Here is a 16,642-nt window from a genome sequence, read left to right on the forward strand (position 1 = left end):
TGCCTAAGAGGAGTTCTGTTCCAACTATCAAGGAGAGGCCCATCACAAGCTTTCGTGATGGGATTATTTTTTCCAGATACATTTCCCACTATCCATCCTTTCCCCTTCATTACCATCTTGTTTCTCAGAATACTGATATAGACATAGACCAATTTTAGCAGCATTTTATTACTAAAATCCCCCTCTTGCAAATGAGGAATTCAAATGTGGAACATAAGGCCGGGCGCGGTGGCTCACATCTGTAATCCTAACAATTTGGGAGGCCAAGGCAGGCTGATCACCTGAGGTCAGGAGTTTGAGACCAGTCTGGCCAACATGACGAAACCCCGTCTCTACTAGAAATACAAAAATTAGCCAGGCATAGTGGTGGGAACCTGTAATCCCAGCTATTCAGGAAGCTGATGCCAGAGAATCACTTGAACCCGGGAGGTGGAGGTTGCAGTGTGCCAAGATTGTGCCACTGTACTCCAGCCTGGGCAACAGAGCAAGACTCTATCTCAAAAATGAAATGAAATGAAATAAAATAAAATAAAATAAAATAAAATGGAACATAACCTGGTGTCCCCATTCATGCTAGCTCAGGCACCCCAAAGTAGTCTCCAGACAACCTCATTCTCTAGCAAGACGAGTGCTGTCACGTGGAAATATGCTTTAGAGAGAAGCATTTGAAGGCACTTTTTTGCATAAACGTGCAGATGCAGGAAAATTTCATGGTGCTATGTTGAGAAGTCAGAGCAGAGAACAAATTGTAACGAAGTCACAGAAACGAGAGAACACTTAGGAAAATCCTATATTATTAGTTTACTGTTAATTAAAAAAAATCTCTCCACTGAGTACTGCCTTGATAAAGAAAACAAATTCCAGAAGAAAAATAATCCTAGTAAAATAGCTCAGGTATATACATTTCTAAGTCTAAATACAGCCACTTTGCTGCTATGTGTGGTAGGGAGGCTGTGGTTTATAACATATACTGGCTTTTGTCCAGTTTCTGGCTGATAGTCATAGACCTTGTTGCAGTCTTTTGTTATAATGTTGGGTGTATGAGGTCACAGGGGCAGCCTCTGACCTCCTCCTGCCCTCCTTTAATCTACTCCAAGGCAGGACTCTACTTTTCCTCTGCCTTTCTGATTTTGGGTCCTAAGACCCTCCTATGAGAGGGTCCCACCGCTCTATACCTTAGGGAAGAAATGCTCACATCTTGAAGCTTCCATAAAAACCCAAGAGGGCTGGGGTCAGTGAGCTTCTGGATAGTGGAACTGCAGGATCCTGGAGGGTAGTGCCTCAGGGAGGGCATGGAAACTCTGGGCCCCTTCCCCCATTTCCTGCCCTAAGCATCTTCTCATCTGTATCATTTGCAATATCCTTTATAATAAACTGGTAAATGTAGATAAGTGTTTCCCTGAGTTCTGTGAGCGCTCTGGCAAATTATTTGAACCCAAAGAGGGCGTCATGGGAACCCCAACTTGAAGCTAGTTGGTCAGAAGCTCTGGAGGCCCAGCCTTGTCACCAGTGTGTGTTAGAGGGGGCCAGTCTTGGTTGGGGACTGAATGCTCAACCTGTGAGATCTGACATCGTCTCCAGGTAGACAGTGCCGGAAATGAATTAGAGGATACCCAGGTGGTGTCCACTGCTTGGTGTGTGAGGAAAAAAACCCACACATAGTCACAGAAGTCTTCTCCTATGTTGATAATTATTGTGATGTGAGAATAGAGGGAAAACATGGTTAGAGAGAGTTTTCCCTACACAGAAGCTGTCTTCTCTTTAGTTGGCCGGGTATAAGCAAAGAATTTCAGAGTCTGGGAAATTTGTTATCAAGCGCAATCCTTCTGCTCAGGCCCTTGATTCTGTAGTCTGTCATGCCAGTGGCAGCGACATAGTTTGATTAAAAAAGCATGGAACCCAGCAAGAGGACTTGCATTCAATTCCCCACTCTGCTGCTTATTTTCTCTGTGACCTTGGGCAAGGCCACACTTGTCAGGCTGTAATGGAGAATGTGTCCCAGAGGAAATTGAGGCGAAATTTCAACATCTACTCCACTCTTACAGGCTGTGTGAACCTCGGGCAAATTCCTTAATATCTCTGAGCCTCATTTTCCTTGTCCTAAAAGTAAAGATGAAGATTTAAAAAATCACAAGAACTGGCTGGGTGCACTGGCTCACACCTGTAATCTCAGCACTTTGGGAGGCCAACGTGGTTGGATCACCTGAGATCAGGAGTTCGAGACCAGCCTGGCCAACATAGTGAAACCCTGTCTCTACTAACAATACAAAAATTAGCCAAGTGTGGTGGCATGCACTTGTAGTCTCAGCTACTTGGGAGGCTGAGGCAGGAGAATCTCTTGAACCCGGGAGCTGGAGGTTGCAGTGAACTGAGATAGGGCCACTGTACTCCAGCCTGGGAATAGAGCAAAACTCTTGTCTAAAAAAAAAAAAAAATCACAAGAGCTAGCTTATCATATTTATTCTCTAATTCAAGACCTTCAGTACTAAGTGCACTACATACTTTATCTCCCTTATCATTAACAATTAATACTATTGATATTAATAACGTTCACAAAAATGGACAATAAGGCCATCTTCATAGGATCATGATGATTAAGTGATAGAAAATAGGAAGCCTTTTTGTCAACCAAAAAGATATATTCATGTTGATTATCACATGTAACAAAATTTTAGAAGCATCTAGAAGAGTCCATGGATTACAAACTCTTCTCTGTGCCCTGTAATATCTTTATCAAAAATTAAATTACCTTTTACTGCAAAATTGCCACAGAGTTTAAAACATAGGGACCTAGAATCTCTATTTGAGGATTTTAGTGATCTTGATAGTATACCAAGGGATTAATGATGAACCATACGTCTTTTCATAGGCCTGTTGTGCTCTGGCAGAAGGTACAGAAAGAATGCATGGTTCCTGAAACTTGGGGAGGGCAGGCAGAGCAGACAACAGCCTGTGCCACAGAGAGGAGAGATAATCTCTACGTGGCATGATGCAGAAATGGTGGCTGGGAGGGCTGCAGGCGAACTTGGTTGGCTTTCAGAATGGACTTCTCTTAACGGACACAGAGGAAGTTGTTAATTCTTAATAAAACTAATAACAATAGCAGAACAGCTGCTTCCTCAATTATGGTACAGGGTGTTTCATTCCATCATCTAGTCCTGTGCAGCTGCAACACCAGCATAGCAGGACAAGTCCATCAAAAGTACCAACTTCAAACTTAAAGAAGTGAGAAAATGAATCTACCAAAATGTCTCCTTGATTTGGACATCAATACATTGGAATGTGTGGTGATTTGAATCAGGGTTAGGCTGATGCTCCCCTTTGCTTGGCAAACTGCCTCTTCATTGATAATGCAAAGTATGACTGCAAACCGCATCTCTGGGGGGTATTTAAAGTGCTTAAGGGAACACGCGGCATACTTCAGAAGCGCTCCTTTTATATGCAATTAGTCTGTTCATGACACATCATTCTTATCTATTCATTAAAGTAAGTCCCTGGCTTAGTTGCAGGCATTTTATGGATTTATGGAATCACGGGAGATCAGAACTGGCTAGGGCCTAAAGGTCATCAGACTCATGACTCCTCTGTGGGTCATCCACATCCAACATCCAATATCCAACATCCGTGCCTGGGTTACTTGCATTTCTGCCCCAGTCCAGTGAGAGGCCACTCTGGATCTCCTCAGTAGCCCTTGGAAAGATCATGAACTCTGGAGTTGTGAGGACCTGGATCAAATCCCAGCTTCATCCTTTACCAGTTATGGGAGCCTCTGTTTCTTTCTGAGGGTTGTGTGTGCTGTTCCTGGCATATGGCATATTTTTTTGAGACTCTTTTAGCCCCATAAGAGACTGACAGTAGATTAGTGCTTGCCAGGTTGCAGGGGGTGACTATAAATGAATGGGGTTTCTTTGTGGGTTAGTGGAAATCTTCTTCAGTTAGATTGTGATGATGGTCACACAACTGATAAGTTACTGAAGTCACTGAATTGTACACACAAAACAAATGAATTTTATTATATGTAAATTACACCTCCATAAAGCTGTTAAAAAAAAAAGATAGAAAATACCTAGCAACATTTTTTTTTAATTACGAAAATACCCAAGGTGCTAAGCATAGTATACATAAGATAAAAGTTAATTTGGGGTGTTGCAGGAGGAAGTATATGCAGTACAAGCAAAAATAATTTTAGGAAATCATCTGCTTTGTATTCTCAAAAAAATTAAGGAAAAATTGTCTCTATGAAAGACAATTGAAGGTAAGATCATAGAACAGACTGAGGAAAATAGAGTATAGATCCAAAATCCCTTTAAAGAAATCCATGAGACCAATCTATTTAAGAATGCAGAATTTTTTGAATTTTAGAAAGGTAATATGGGGCATTTTCCATAATTACATAACACCCCCAACAGGGTATGTGGCAGCATCTCATAATTAAACATATTAATATTTCTTTAGTGAAATGTATGAATATTCATATTAAGTAGGATAAATGCAAGGTTATAAATAACCTTGGTCAGGTCCTGATTTGCCACCCAGTGAGTTTGCAGAATGTGCTTGGCTTGCCAGACTTTTGGATCTCAGGATTGGAGAGCTGGGACTGTGGTTCATATTGTTATCACACACATCATGACCTTGCCTTTCCTTTCTTTCCTTCTTTCTCCATGTCATAACTCTAGGGACTGGCACAATCTCTCCCGAGGAAGAGCCTGTAGCGGGGGACCAAGCTTGAGGTTAGATTGGAATTTTTTGCTCTGTCACTACTGAGCTTAGATGAGAGCGAGCTAGTGAATGAAAAACAGAGTAAAATGGATATTTAAAATTGGAAATACTGTTCAGGAAGAGATGGACAAAGAGGAAAGAACCAAACTTTTTAAACATAGGATGACAGATAGATAGTGCACCGTTAAATACTAGCACAAGAGCACAGGCAGCAGAAAAAGAAAATGTTCAGGTTCGATTCATTAATAAGTTCTGTTTCATTTACTTGGTTTTTCTATTTATTTACTTCAAACTGACTTTGCAGAAGTTTATGAATCTTGCAGATGATTTACCACCTGCCCTTTAAACTCTCTGATGCACTCTGTGAGTGGCCCCATCCTTCCATCTCCCCTGTGGGACCCTGGCCCAACAGGAGTCCAGGATACTTGTCACCATGCTCAAGAAAGTGTGACAGCCGGGTGTGGTGGCTCACACCTGTAATCCCAGCACTTCGGGAGGCCGAGGTGGGAGCATCATGAGGTCAAGAGATTGAGACCATCCTGGCTAACATGGTGAAACCCCGTCTCTACTAAAAATACAAAAAATTAGCCAGGCATGGTGGTGGGTGCCTGTAGTCCCAGCTACTTGGGAGGCTGAGGCAGGAGAATGGCATGAACCCAGGAGGCGGAGCTTGCAGTGAGCCGAGATCGTGCCACTGCACTCCAGCCTGGACAACAGAGCGAGACTCTGTCTCAAAAACAACAAAAAAGAAAATGTGGTGATAAGTGATGTGACCACAGTCTGGTGACAGTGATGTGACAGCCCACCATGGCCAGGTGGACCATAATGTACATCCCTGAATTTCAGAGGAGTCCTATTCCACTAGACTCCAAACTCCTTGAGGGCGGAGACTTTGTCAATGTTATCTCTCCAGACCCCAATGAGCTGCTCAAAAAACACATGTGGATTAATCAGATATACGACAGGACAAACAAATTAAATGTCAAATAAAAACAGTTTCATAGTTTACTGTTTTGCAGATTGCCAACCCTTGCTCTAGGATCAAAAAATAGTTCACAGGAAGGGTGCTTTTCCTTGGGCTCTCCTCCAAGTGATATGGGTTCTTCGAAGCATCTGTTTCTGTTTGTTATGTTGATATCCGGCAGCAGTAGCTGCAGAAGGCAAGCTGACCATGGGGATGAATGGAACGGTATGCCCTCGTCCTAAAAACTGAACATAGCTTCTTTCTTATATGTAATTATTTAATGACACAGGAAATTTACATGTTGTGAAACTAGCTGGTTACAAGTAGTAGATAGAAGATTACTTCATTTTTGATTAAAAAAATAAATAAATAAAGACATGAACATGCATATAAAAATTAGATTAGGTACAAAATACCAGTAGTATTTACTTTTGCTGAGTAATTAAATATTCTTCCCTTTTCATATTTTTAGAAACATTATTTCTGAGATAAAAAAGGAAAACATGATCCTGGAGAGAGTTATCACACACCAGGAATTAGGAATCCAAGAAACCAAGCCAGGAGCCCAGCAGTCAAGTTTGGAAACCCAATACAGGTTCAGCCAGGGTGATGACGGTCAAGCCCAGAAATGAAGATTGTTCTTTTCTTTTCCTACTGGAATGTTCTTTACCAAACAGTTCCCTCTACATTTAATGTTCTCAGTGCACTTATGTTTGATGGGATCTTATGATTAACCAGCACAAGAGCAAAATGATGCTAGTAACTTTGGTTTTGAATTGCTACAAAATGTACTATTTTGTAGTTACATACTACACAAAACACACTAGAAGTCAAGTGCTCCTACAACAACAACAAAAAAAACCCACCTGACTAAATCACTGATTTCGGTGGTGTTTTCTAATTTTGTTCATTTTCAATCTTCATAGCAAATGCATTTTTTGCTTCAGGGCCTAGAAGAGGTAATTTTTCTCAAAAAGAAGCTAACATTAATATGTGCTGGGCACTGTCTGATGGCTTGGCTTCAAGTTCAATGTAGTTGGCAGCCTTGTCTTCTAAGTACTCGGTAGATTGAAAAGGCTTACCAAAATCCAAACCACCTTAAAATAAACAATTCCGAATGAGGAGCATCACCATTCTTTCTGTTTTTTAAAAGTCTTTGCTATGATACCAAACGAAGAAATGCAGTGTATTGCACCTCTATTGATGGAAATGAGGCTCAACCATCTCAGTTTTACCCTTTTCCTACACCCTACCTGCCAAATGTTGTGACAGCTAGTGACACTTTATACAAAACACCTGAGAAAGGCTGATTGCTTTAAAATAAAAAATCTATAAAAGCAATGCCTCCCTAATCCTAAGGTGCTTCTTAGGTATTTCCCAAATCTTTTTGCTCTTTTATACTGCAGCATTTTCAGGAGGAGTCATGAGATACTGTCAAGGTTCACGAAACAACTAAAAACAAAAAAAAACCTTAGACTCCTTTCTGCATTACCACCAGCTGCCCGATACACTAGGTCACCTTTTACAGGAGTTGACACAGCACACACGCCACAAAAATCTTCACATAGCAAGAAGGAAAGGTACAAAAAGAATTATATTAAAACAATAACATACATTTGTGTGTACATGGGGAAATTTAAAATATTATATAATCACAAGAAAGACTAGAGATTTCTTGCTTTGCCCTTGGGCGACCAATAAATTTAAAGCCTGTTTTATATCCCAAAAATAAAAAAGAGACTTGATAGAAGTAACAGTGCTCAGTACTTGCAACCCAAGTCAATTTATACAAATCTTATATAAATTCAAGGGGGAAAATTCATTTTAGGGTGAAGTTATTCAAGATGAAAGAAAGACGTGTCTTCAGTGAGAGAGTTGTCTGCTGTCAGATGATTTCTTGCTTATGTGTATAAAGATTTTGTACTTCTAAACTTTCTTGGTTTTCTGGTCGCCAAATTCACCACTGCCTCCTCACTTTTTCTGCTTGCCTTCATTGCTGTTGATCTTCAGATCAACAAAGGGAGGCACCTCGAAACCAAATGACAGAGCAACTTGAGGCAAATTTAAGTTACTAACATTAAAGATCTGTTTCAGAGAATGGAAATTATAGGCTCGTGTGTATGACTTATATGCTTCCTGGGCTGACTTACGAAGAAAGTAGTTCTTTTCAATCAATTTCTCAAGCTGAGACTGAATGTCAGAAATTTTAGACCAGGAAAAGTCAAATTCACTTAATGGAACCTTGGATTGTTTCAAGTAGTGAAGGAACCCCATTTCTTCTGGTCACAAAATGAGCAAGGCATGCCCTGTCTCATTTAGACCTCTGACTGTTCTGCTTACACGATGAATATATTCCTTAAGGTCATCCAGAGGGTCATGCCGAACAATCCAGTCAACTTCAGGAATGTCCAGTCCTCTTGCTGCCACATCCGTACACAGTAAAGTGTTCCTGAATCTGCGTTGCAGAACTGGAAGAATGTAGTTGCACACTTATTTTGGTTTTGCTTTCCATGAATGGCCAAGGTGAGCAAATCCTTGTAGTTTAGCAACTCATAGTGGTATTTCACAGACATACAAGATGAAAAGAAGACCATAACCGCCTTCTTTCAGTTCTTCTTAAGGACTGTAAAGGGCAGAAAGAATCTTTTTTCAGAGGGACAAACACCGTATCCCTGCTCAAGATCATCCACTATTGCATTAGCCTTATCATCATCAACACCAACATACAATGGCTCCTTTTTTCAGAGAAATCCTTGCTAGGTCTTCAACTTTTTGAGTTTGGGTGGCAGAGAAGAGCATAGCCTGTCTGCGTGTTGGCAAAAGTTTAATAATTTGCTTTAATTCCTCTTCAAACCCAGCATCCAAGATTTGATCAGCTTCATCAATAACCAGACACTGTAGGTTTTTATACATAAACCCTGGTGTATTCTGCATATGGTCAAGCAGATGGCTTGGTGTGGCTACAATGATGTTGATTCCATTAGCAAGTTTCTGTGCTTCAGCAGATCTGTTACTGCCACTCGTTATCAACCCACTGGTATGCACGTGGTGAGTCATTAGCTCCTTACAAACACCAAAAGTTTCCATGGCTAGTTCTCTAGTAGGTGAGAGAATAAGGACCCCCATTTTATTCGTGGGCATGAACTTTAACTTAACAATGAGTTCAACTGCAGGGATGAGAAAAGCCAAGGTTTACCACTGCCTGTTTTTGCAGCTGCTAGAAGATCCCTGCCTTCCAGTCTGATACTTTTATGTTGAATTTCAGTCATGTTCGTAAAGCCCATTTCTTTTATTGCCTTCAAAGTGTTTTCATTGACCAGATTAGATAGAGAAGCAAATGAAGTATCCTCAAAAGCTCCTGTCAGTCCCAGGGGCAGGCTGGGCACCTCACTGTCATCTTCCTCATTATCTGGCTTCTCCACATTATTTTCTGTTTCTTTGGCAGTCTCGACACTTTCTTCTTTAGATTCCCCTTTGTTTTCAGTTTTTACCTTTTTTTTGTATCAGGCCCAGCATCATTCACCATTTTTCTCTTTTTCTTCTTCTTTTTCTTTTTTGATTCTGAATTGGGAGACTGCATTGCTGTCTCTCCATTTGTTAATACAGTGGATTTCTGGGGAGATTTTTGAACTTGTACATTTTCCACTGTTTCTTGAGACACAGCTCCATCTTGAGCTTCTGATAACCCCACATTCACAGAATGTTTTGATTTTTTTAACCTTTCCACCTCCCATTGTTTCTTGAGACACATCTCCATTTTGAGTTTCTGATAGGGTCAGATTTGAGGCCCCTGGCAACTTTAGGTTCTGGTGTGCATTTTGAGGTTTCACTTCTCGATCTTCTTGCCCAGGAGTTTCATCCGCAGGTGAGACATGCTGTCCATGAATTGCCTAGACCGCAGTGCCACAGAGTACGGCTACTCAGCTCTAGGGGCTGACATTGCACACAGCTTCTTAATTCCTCACTCTCATTCAGGGAGTCACTAACCAACGGCAACACTAGAACCGAGTGTGCATTTTTATTTTCAGGATGTTCCCATCATCCTGACCAAGTTCACTAAGTTATAGGGCAAAACAGATCTTAATTTTCTACATGAGAAGTGCTCAGAGACTAGGCTGGGCGCAGGTAGGGGACTTGACAAATCTCCACAGCAAGCAAATAATTTGTGCTTTCACTTCTATTTATCTGGGTTGTCTTGGAGACACTGATGAAACTCTAGAGGGACTGTTGAGGAATCCCCAGCCAAGCTGTGGCTGCTGCTTTAGAGAAAAGCAGCCTACTCCATTCACATGCCAAAGGCATTTACATAGAGTGCTATTATTCAAAGTATCAGCTTTTTCCTTTGAGCTTTGTTTACCTTATCACCATGCCCCGCCACACACACACACATAAACTCCCCAAATCATAGGCTCTCAGATTCAGACGAGGCCCTTAAGATGAAGAGAACAGCTATCCGTAGTTTTAATACATTCTCTAATGTAACCTCCAGAATGGGAATGCTAACATTTATAGGGTTCCTGATAGATGCCAGGCATTTAATGCATATACATACACTTTATTGATATTATTGCATATCCTTACAACTACTTAGCTCAATCTTCCCCTCCTTTCTGTGGACAAGAAAACTGGGAGTCAGAAACATCCTGTGGCTTCCACAAGGCACACAGTTAGTAAGCGTTAAAATAAGATACAAACGCAGAGAAACTCCAAGGTCTGTGTTCCTTCACTAAGTCTAAGATCCCACTGCCCACCAAGGGGCTGAGTGAAAATCACTGTCCTTGAAGGTTTTGCCCATTGGCTGTGTGCCTGGCTCCAGGAGGCCCCAGAGCTCTGGGGGAATTACTCTTATTCAGGCCAGCCCTCCAGGAGTGAGGATGGATCCAGGTGTCTCCCCGCGATGAGCACTTCTCCCTGCAGGGTGAGGACAGCAGTGTGAGGTGAGGGGAGATAGCCACCAATACATGCAGATGGTACATGCAGTTGATTATCTGGTGGCTGCAAAAGTGGGAGAGAAATAGCTTTGTCTTTTGAGATCTATGATTCTGAAGTGTGTACCTGAAAAAGCTGCTCGTCTGTGTTCCTCGGCTTCTGAGAGGAGAGTCTTTTTAGGAGGAAGACAGATAGGTCTGTACAGGATGGACTGGGAACACCTCCTGCCCTCCGTGCCTGCCCCTCTGACTACCAGAGCCACAAATACCTATCATTTTCCTTCCCTTCCTCCCTTCCTCCCTTCCTTCCTTCCTTCCCTCCCTCCCTTCCTCCCTCTTTGCTTCCTTCCTTCCTTCCCTCTCTCCCTCCTTGCTTCCTTCCTTCCTTCCTTCCCTCTCTCTCTCCTCTCTTCCTTCCTTCCTTTCTTCTTTTGCTTTTTCCTTCCTTCCTTCCTTCCTTCCTTCCTTCCTTCCTTCCTTCCTTCCTTCCTTCCTTCCTTCCTTCTCTCTCTCTTTCTTTCTCTTTCTTCTTTTTTGTTTTGTTCTTTCCTCTTTCTCCCCATTTCACACAGCATCACATTGGAGGACAAATTCCAGTGAACTTGGAATCTAGAAGTCTGGGTTCAGGTGTAGTTTTGAGATTCACCAATGGGGTGATCTTCGCTAAGTTACTGCAGCTTCTTGAGACTCAGTCATCTCCCTTCTGGAAGGAGGATTACAATGACCACAGCGCCCAGTGGTAATTACTGAACTAGAGGAGGAAGTACTCTAGAACCACAGAGGCTTTGAAACACAACCGATGATTATTCCATGAGTGGAAGGAAAGGGAATTACCACAGTCCCAGGCTGACTTCAGGGGTTCTCTGAACATGCTCAAACATTATCTCACACAGTCCATGAGCCTGGCCTGCTGTGAGGGTTTGAAAAGACGTCATCTGAGGCTTTCATTTACCGTTTAGTCATGAAGAGGGAGGACAGGACCTGGGAACACTGTTTTGGGTAGTAGTATTGAAAGACTTCCATTCATCTTGTGTGGACAGAAACACATTGGGTAAGTTATTAAACTAAATAAATGTAAGTAACGATACATCCATTCAGTAAGTTACCACGCAGCTATAGAAAATGATGTTGTAGAATATTTAATGACAGGGAAAGGTCATCCCAATATTTTTAAGTGAAATAAGCTGGTCACAAAACAGAATATACATTATAATCCTTTTGCAAACAACATAGGCTTACATGGGGAAGGATATATCCCAACCTGTTTGCTTTTGCTATCTCTAGTCAATAGAACTGTGAGCGAATGTTATTTCTTTCTGCTTGTTGGTATTTTTTTCAATTTTCTACAATAAAGATGTATTGCCTTTTTAATAAAAATATTTTTAACATAAATAAGTTCAAAGAAGTCCACATCAGCTCATTCACTAGTTTCTCATATCCAGAGCTTTGTGCTCAGCCCAATTACCTTCTTTCGGTTTATCCACTCTCTAGCGGCTGCATGTCTTGTAAATAAACAACATTCTTACCCATGAATTCTAAGAGATCCAGCCCTATCTCAGTGTCTGCTGGGAAGTAAATCACTCCCCTGGAAATCACTATCTGCAGACAGTTCGTAGATAGGCAGCGTCAACAACTCTACACAGGGCTGATTTTGAAGGCTGGTAGAAATTCTCAGTCACATTTATAATGCACATATGGATAGATTTCCATGGGAGCAAAGGCGATTAGTAATCATTCTTTACAATGCACATATTTGTGCATGCATATGTATTTACACTTGGCAAACTATGAATTCACGGTGGCTATTAATATAGATGCAATCTACATAGAGTGATGGAAGTGGAGTTTAGAAGAAGGCAAGTGGACTGAGAATAAAATACTTGCTCTGGCTATCCTCTGCAACTTGTTCAAGGCCAGTTAGCTGCATGTATCTCAGTTTACTCAGCCATGTGGGAGCCATGCTTGGTTTGGTGATGCCAGCAAAAACCTTTAAATGAGACAGAGCTGAGTTTGAATCCCAGCTATGTGCCTTGGTGGTTATGTATCCTTAGGCAACTTACTTAACTTTGTGAATCTTGGTTTTCTTCTCTGCCCAATAGGCAATAAGGCCTACCTCATGAGGTGTTATGCCTGGCATATAGGAAGTCTTCTGCAAATGACAGGGAGAATACCCTGGAAATTGCATCTTTCACTGGAATGGAAGATAATTGGGTTCTTTTTCATTGCCTCATTGAAGTTCTACAGAGTGCTGCACAGGTACAATGTTGAAGTATCAGCAACAAAGTGCATTGCATCACCTGGTATGCACCTCCCATGAAAGCATCTCAGCTGGGCATGGTGCCTTATGCCTGTAATCGCAGCACTTTGGGAGGGCAAGCTGGGTGGATCACCTGAGGTCAGGAGTTTGAGACCAGCCTGACCAAAATGGTAAAACCTGTCTCGAATAAAAATACAAAAATTAGCAGGGTGTGGTGGCAGGCAGCTGTAGTCCCAGCCACTCAGGAGACTGAGACAGGAGAATTGCTTGAACCTGGGAGGTGGAGATTGCAGTGAGCCGAGATCGTGCCATTGCACTCCAGCCTGGGCAACAGAGCGAGACTCATATATTCAGCAGCATCAAGCAACAACCTGCTGTGGAGCTATGCTTGATAATGAAGCGTCCTCTTTCCAGCAATGAAATTTTAAATGCTGACAATTCTAGAGAAAAATATTTCTAAAATATACTTTACAATAATTACCCATTATCCTGACTTTTTAAGCTATATATGCTGACTTGCAGGTAACCATTCACTGGTGTTTCAGCTCTCCATTATTATGCCATAGGGTGGCAGCTCCCTACCTGTGCTAGAGTATGTAACCCCTCCCTTCCCAGGTTCTAGTTGTTTCTTTTGTTGCTATTGCATCTACCTTGAAAAGTGCTCCTCTCACCTTCTAGCTGCAGTAAAATCAGTGCTATAGGAATATCTAGTACAAACTCCCTTTTTGAGCAATAAGAAGCAAATTTGGAGAGGTGAAAGATACAATGAAGATAAGGTCTCAAGGTATTTGATTGACTATGGACTAGGGAACTGAGTAAAAATGCTTAATAGCAATTGCATGGTAAATAAAAATCAATAAAGATCATTGTGAAAGTCTTCTAAAAGAATCACGTGGCTGAAGTCCAGCCACCGTACAGCACTTCCTTTTCAGAGACCCTCAGAAATGTTTTCTGTACACCCTTGGGATCAAGAGGACTGGGAAACTGACCTCCAGATAAAATAATTTATCTATACACACGTGTGTGCACACACACACACACGCACATTTTATATATGTACACACAGATACACACCCATACACAAACAGAGGGTGAGATTGGGTACCTATGCAGCCTGGCTCAACAAAATAAGCCCTATTTAACCCCTATTGGCTTAAACGGGTCTTGTTTTAAACGATGCACTTTGAGATAACCCGCAGGAGATCTGTGCACTGAATGTGTTAAAGGGCTTGAGAGATCTACACCAGAGAGTAGTCAAATCCTTATTCTCATTTCCTGCCTGTTCCTGCAGCAACTGCTTTGAATGCCTATTGGAGAAACACGCCTTTCTCCCCAATACCACAGAATGCCTGCTAGCAAAGGAACAAATACGAAAACTTTAACAGCATCACAAGCGTATTCCCCCTTTGCTCCTCACCAACTACTGACAATCAATGTAAAAGTAATCCTAGTTTTTATTTGAAGCTATCTTGGCTTTAAAAGAACCTTCCAGAAATGATTGATGTGATGAATTAAACCCATAGGTAACCCCTGAAATCTGCTTTGAATAGCAACAAATTTCTAACAATATCTTCAACGCCTGCAACAACGAAATCTAATCTCTGAACTCCTAAAGGTCAAGATTTGCTGTCTGGTAGCACGGCTCAAGAGTAAATGCTCCCTAATGCTGTGCTAGGCAATTGCTTTGCACTCCAGACAATGTCAATTTTGTCCAAGTAGCTGCAGATGTGTCTAGCATTAAGTCAGAATGGTGTCAAGGGCCCTTCTTGAACACCGGCTGATTCTCAGAGAAACTGGTCCTAAAGCCCTAGTCTATTACAGTCCATGCCCAAAAGACAGACATTTAGAGCTTAAAGGAGGATGGAGAATAAAGCTGCATTAGATTTTTTAATGTTTCTGAATCAGGACACCCAGGGGAAGAAATTCTCCCGTGATCCAAATGTCCTTCCCTCCCCCCTCCCCACCAGCAGCCCTTTGGATTTCCTGATTAAGGTGCTGCACAGTATCTATGAAGGCCTACCCTTGAGCTACTTTCCTGATAAACCATTCATCACTGTTCTGGCCCATTCTAGCTATGGAAAAGCTATAACAGACTAATGAACTCATTAAATTAAGAAATGTATGTTACAGGAAGTAATGTGCCAAGAGAAGGCATGGGGGTAGGGTGGAGGGAGCAGAGATTGAACCAACCTCTAAGCAGAGTACTCAACATAATGAAGTCTGCAAATGCATCAGCCCCTTAATCCCCAGTCCTGCAAGGAAGACAGTCCTCCACCCCCCCGACAACGATGCTTCTTTCGTTTAACGTGACCCCACCCCCGCTTTTTAAAGCAGGAAAACATTACAATGGATTTGAAGGCATACTTAAACTAGAAGATCTGGATGGAGGTATTTTGCTTTTAAAAATTAATAAGAGCCAGAGGAAGGTATTTTGCTTTTTAAAATTGAAAGGGAGTATAAACCAAATAATATTTCTCATGTTGCACTGGGAAACCCATTCACCGTTTCCCACCTATCTCCCACCAGTAGTACCTCTGCTACTCTGAAGCAACTGATTTTTAATTCCTCCTGAGTTCTCTTCATCTTCTGTAAGCCTTAAAATAAGAAAAAAGTCTACCTGCAGCAGGTTGCCGTGAGTTCCATAAGCATGCCTTGCCAGACTGTAGATGAAATAATTCTTAAGACAGGGAAATTAGAATGTTGTTTTCTTCTGTGTCAAATACAAGACTGTGTTGTCTTTGGCAGCACATCTCACATTTTCACTTGGCAGCATTCATAACCCGGAAGGACGGAACATGCCACATAGTTTCCTAACCTCTCCCGAGTCTCCTCCTTGGCAACAGATGAGTAACAAGTGGCAGAAGTTACCATTGATTCACTCTGGACTGTCTCTGCTGAAAACCATAATGCATTTCACAGATGGAATGTCATTTGTTCTGTGAAATCGACAAAGGAGACAAGCCTCATTTTTCTGCTTCAGGAAATATAGAAAACCCAGGGTTTGATTGTCTTCTTTACCTCTCCTTTGATTGCAGCATGCTTTTGGCCCTTATTTACTGCCAATAACTTGCACCGGATGTCAAGTATCACCTGGGAGGAACACTAATTTAAACCAGGGTTGAAAACTCCAGAATCCAGGCAGGCAACACAAGTGACTGGAAAGAGCAGGCATAACACAACAGGGAGTGTGGAACTGGGTGAGCTGGAGGCAGTAGCTCTTCAGCTTGAGCCAAGTGTGGCCGTGTAGAAATGCTTGTTTGTATTGCTGGGTCATCTAATTTTTTTAAGAGAAGAGAGAAATTGGATTTTATTGTGGGTGAAATTTCCAAATTGTTGAATATTGGCTCAATTTCTAAAAAACATGGTATAGGCAAATAAAACTTGGCTGCTTAACAGATCTAGCCCTTGGAATGCCAGATGTGATCCCTGCTTTAAACTCATTTACAGCTCAGCTCAAATGGGAAGTCGCCCAGTTGATCAGAAATGTTGGTGGGGAGGTCAAGAGTGTTGCAGAGACAGCATGAGATATGCCTATAATTGGATGGGCCAACTGGAGGAAAATCCAGCCTGCATGTTGAGTAAATCCCAGGATTCGATGTAAGGGAATGAGTCCAAAGGCCTCTTTTTCTAAAATTGGGGAGATGAGGGTAACTAGTGCCAAAACAGGCAAATAGTGAGTGCAGATTGCTCAAGGTCTAAACCAGGGATGCTAAATTGGATTCCTCACACCTGCCAAGTCCAATTGACGAGGCTGATAGCTGTCAGGAAGGCTGG

The 16,642-nt window shown here is 41.8% G+C and overlaps 1 pseudogene; it reads right to left on the reverse strand.

Annotated features, from left to right (window-relative positions):
- Positions 1–7,546: 7,546 nt before the first annotated feature.
- LOC102136774 (ATP-dependent RNA helicase DDX18 pseudogene) lies at positions 7,547–9,557 on the reverse strand (annotated as a pseudogene).
- Positions 9,558–16,642: the final 7,085 nt, after the last annotated feature.

Source organism: Macaca fascicularis, chromosome 7 (assembly GCF_037993035.2).
Source record: "Macaca fascicularis isolate 582-1 chromosome 7, T2T-MFA8v1.1".
In the NCBI taxonomy this organism is placed as follows: Eukaryota; Metazoa; Chordata; class Mammalia; order Primates; family Cercopithecidae; genus Macaca; species Macaca fascicularis.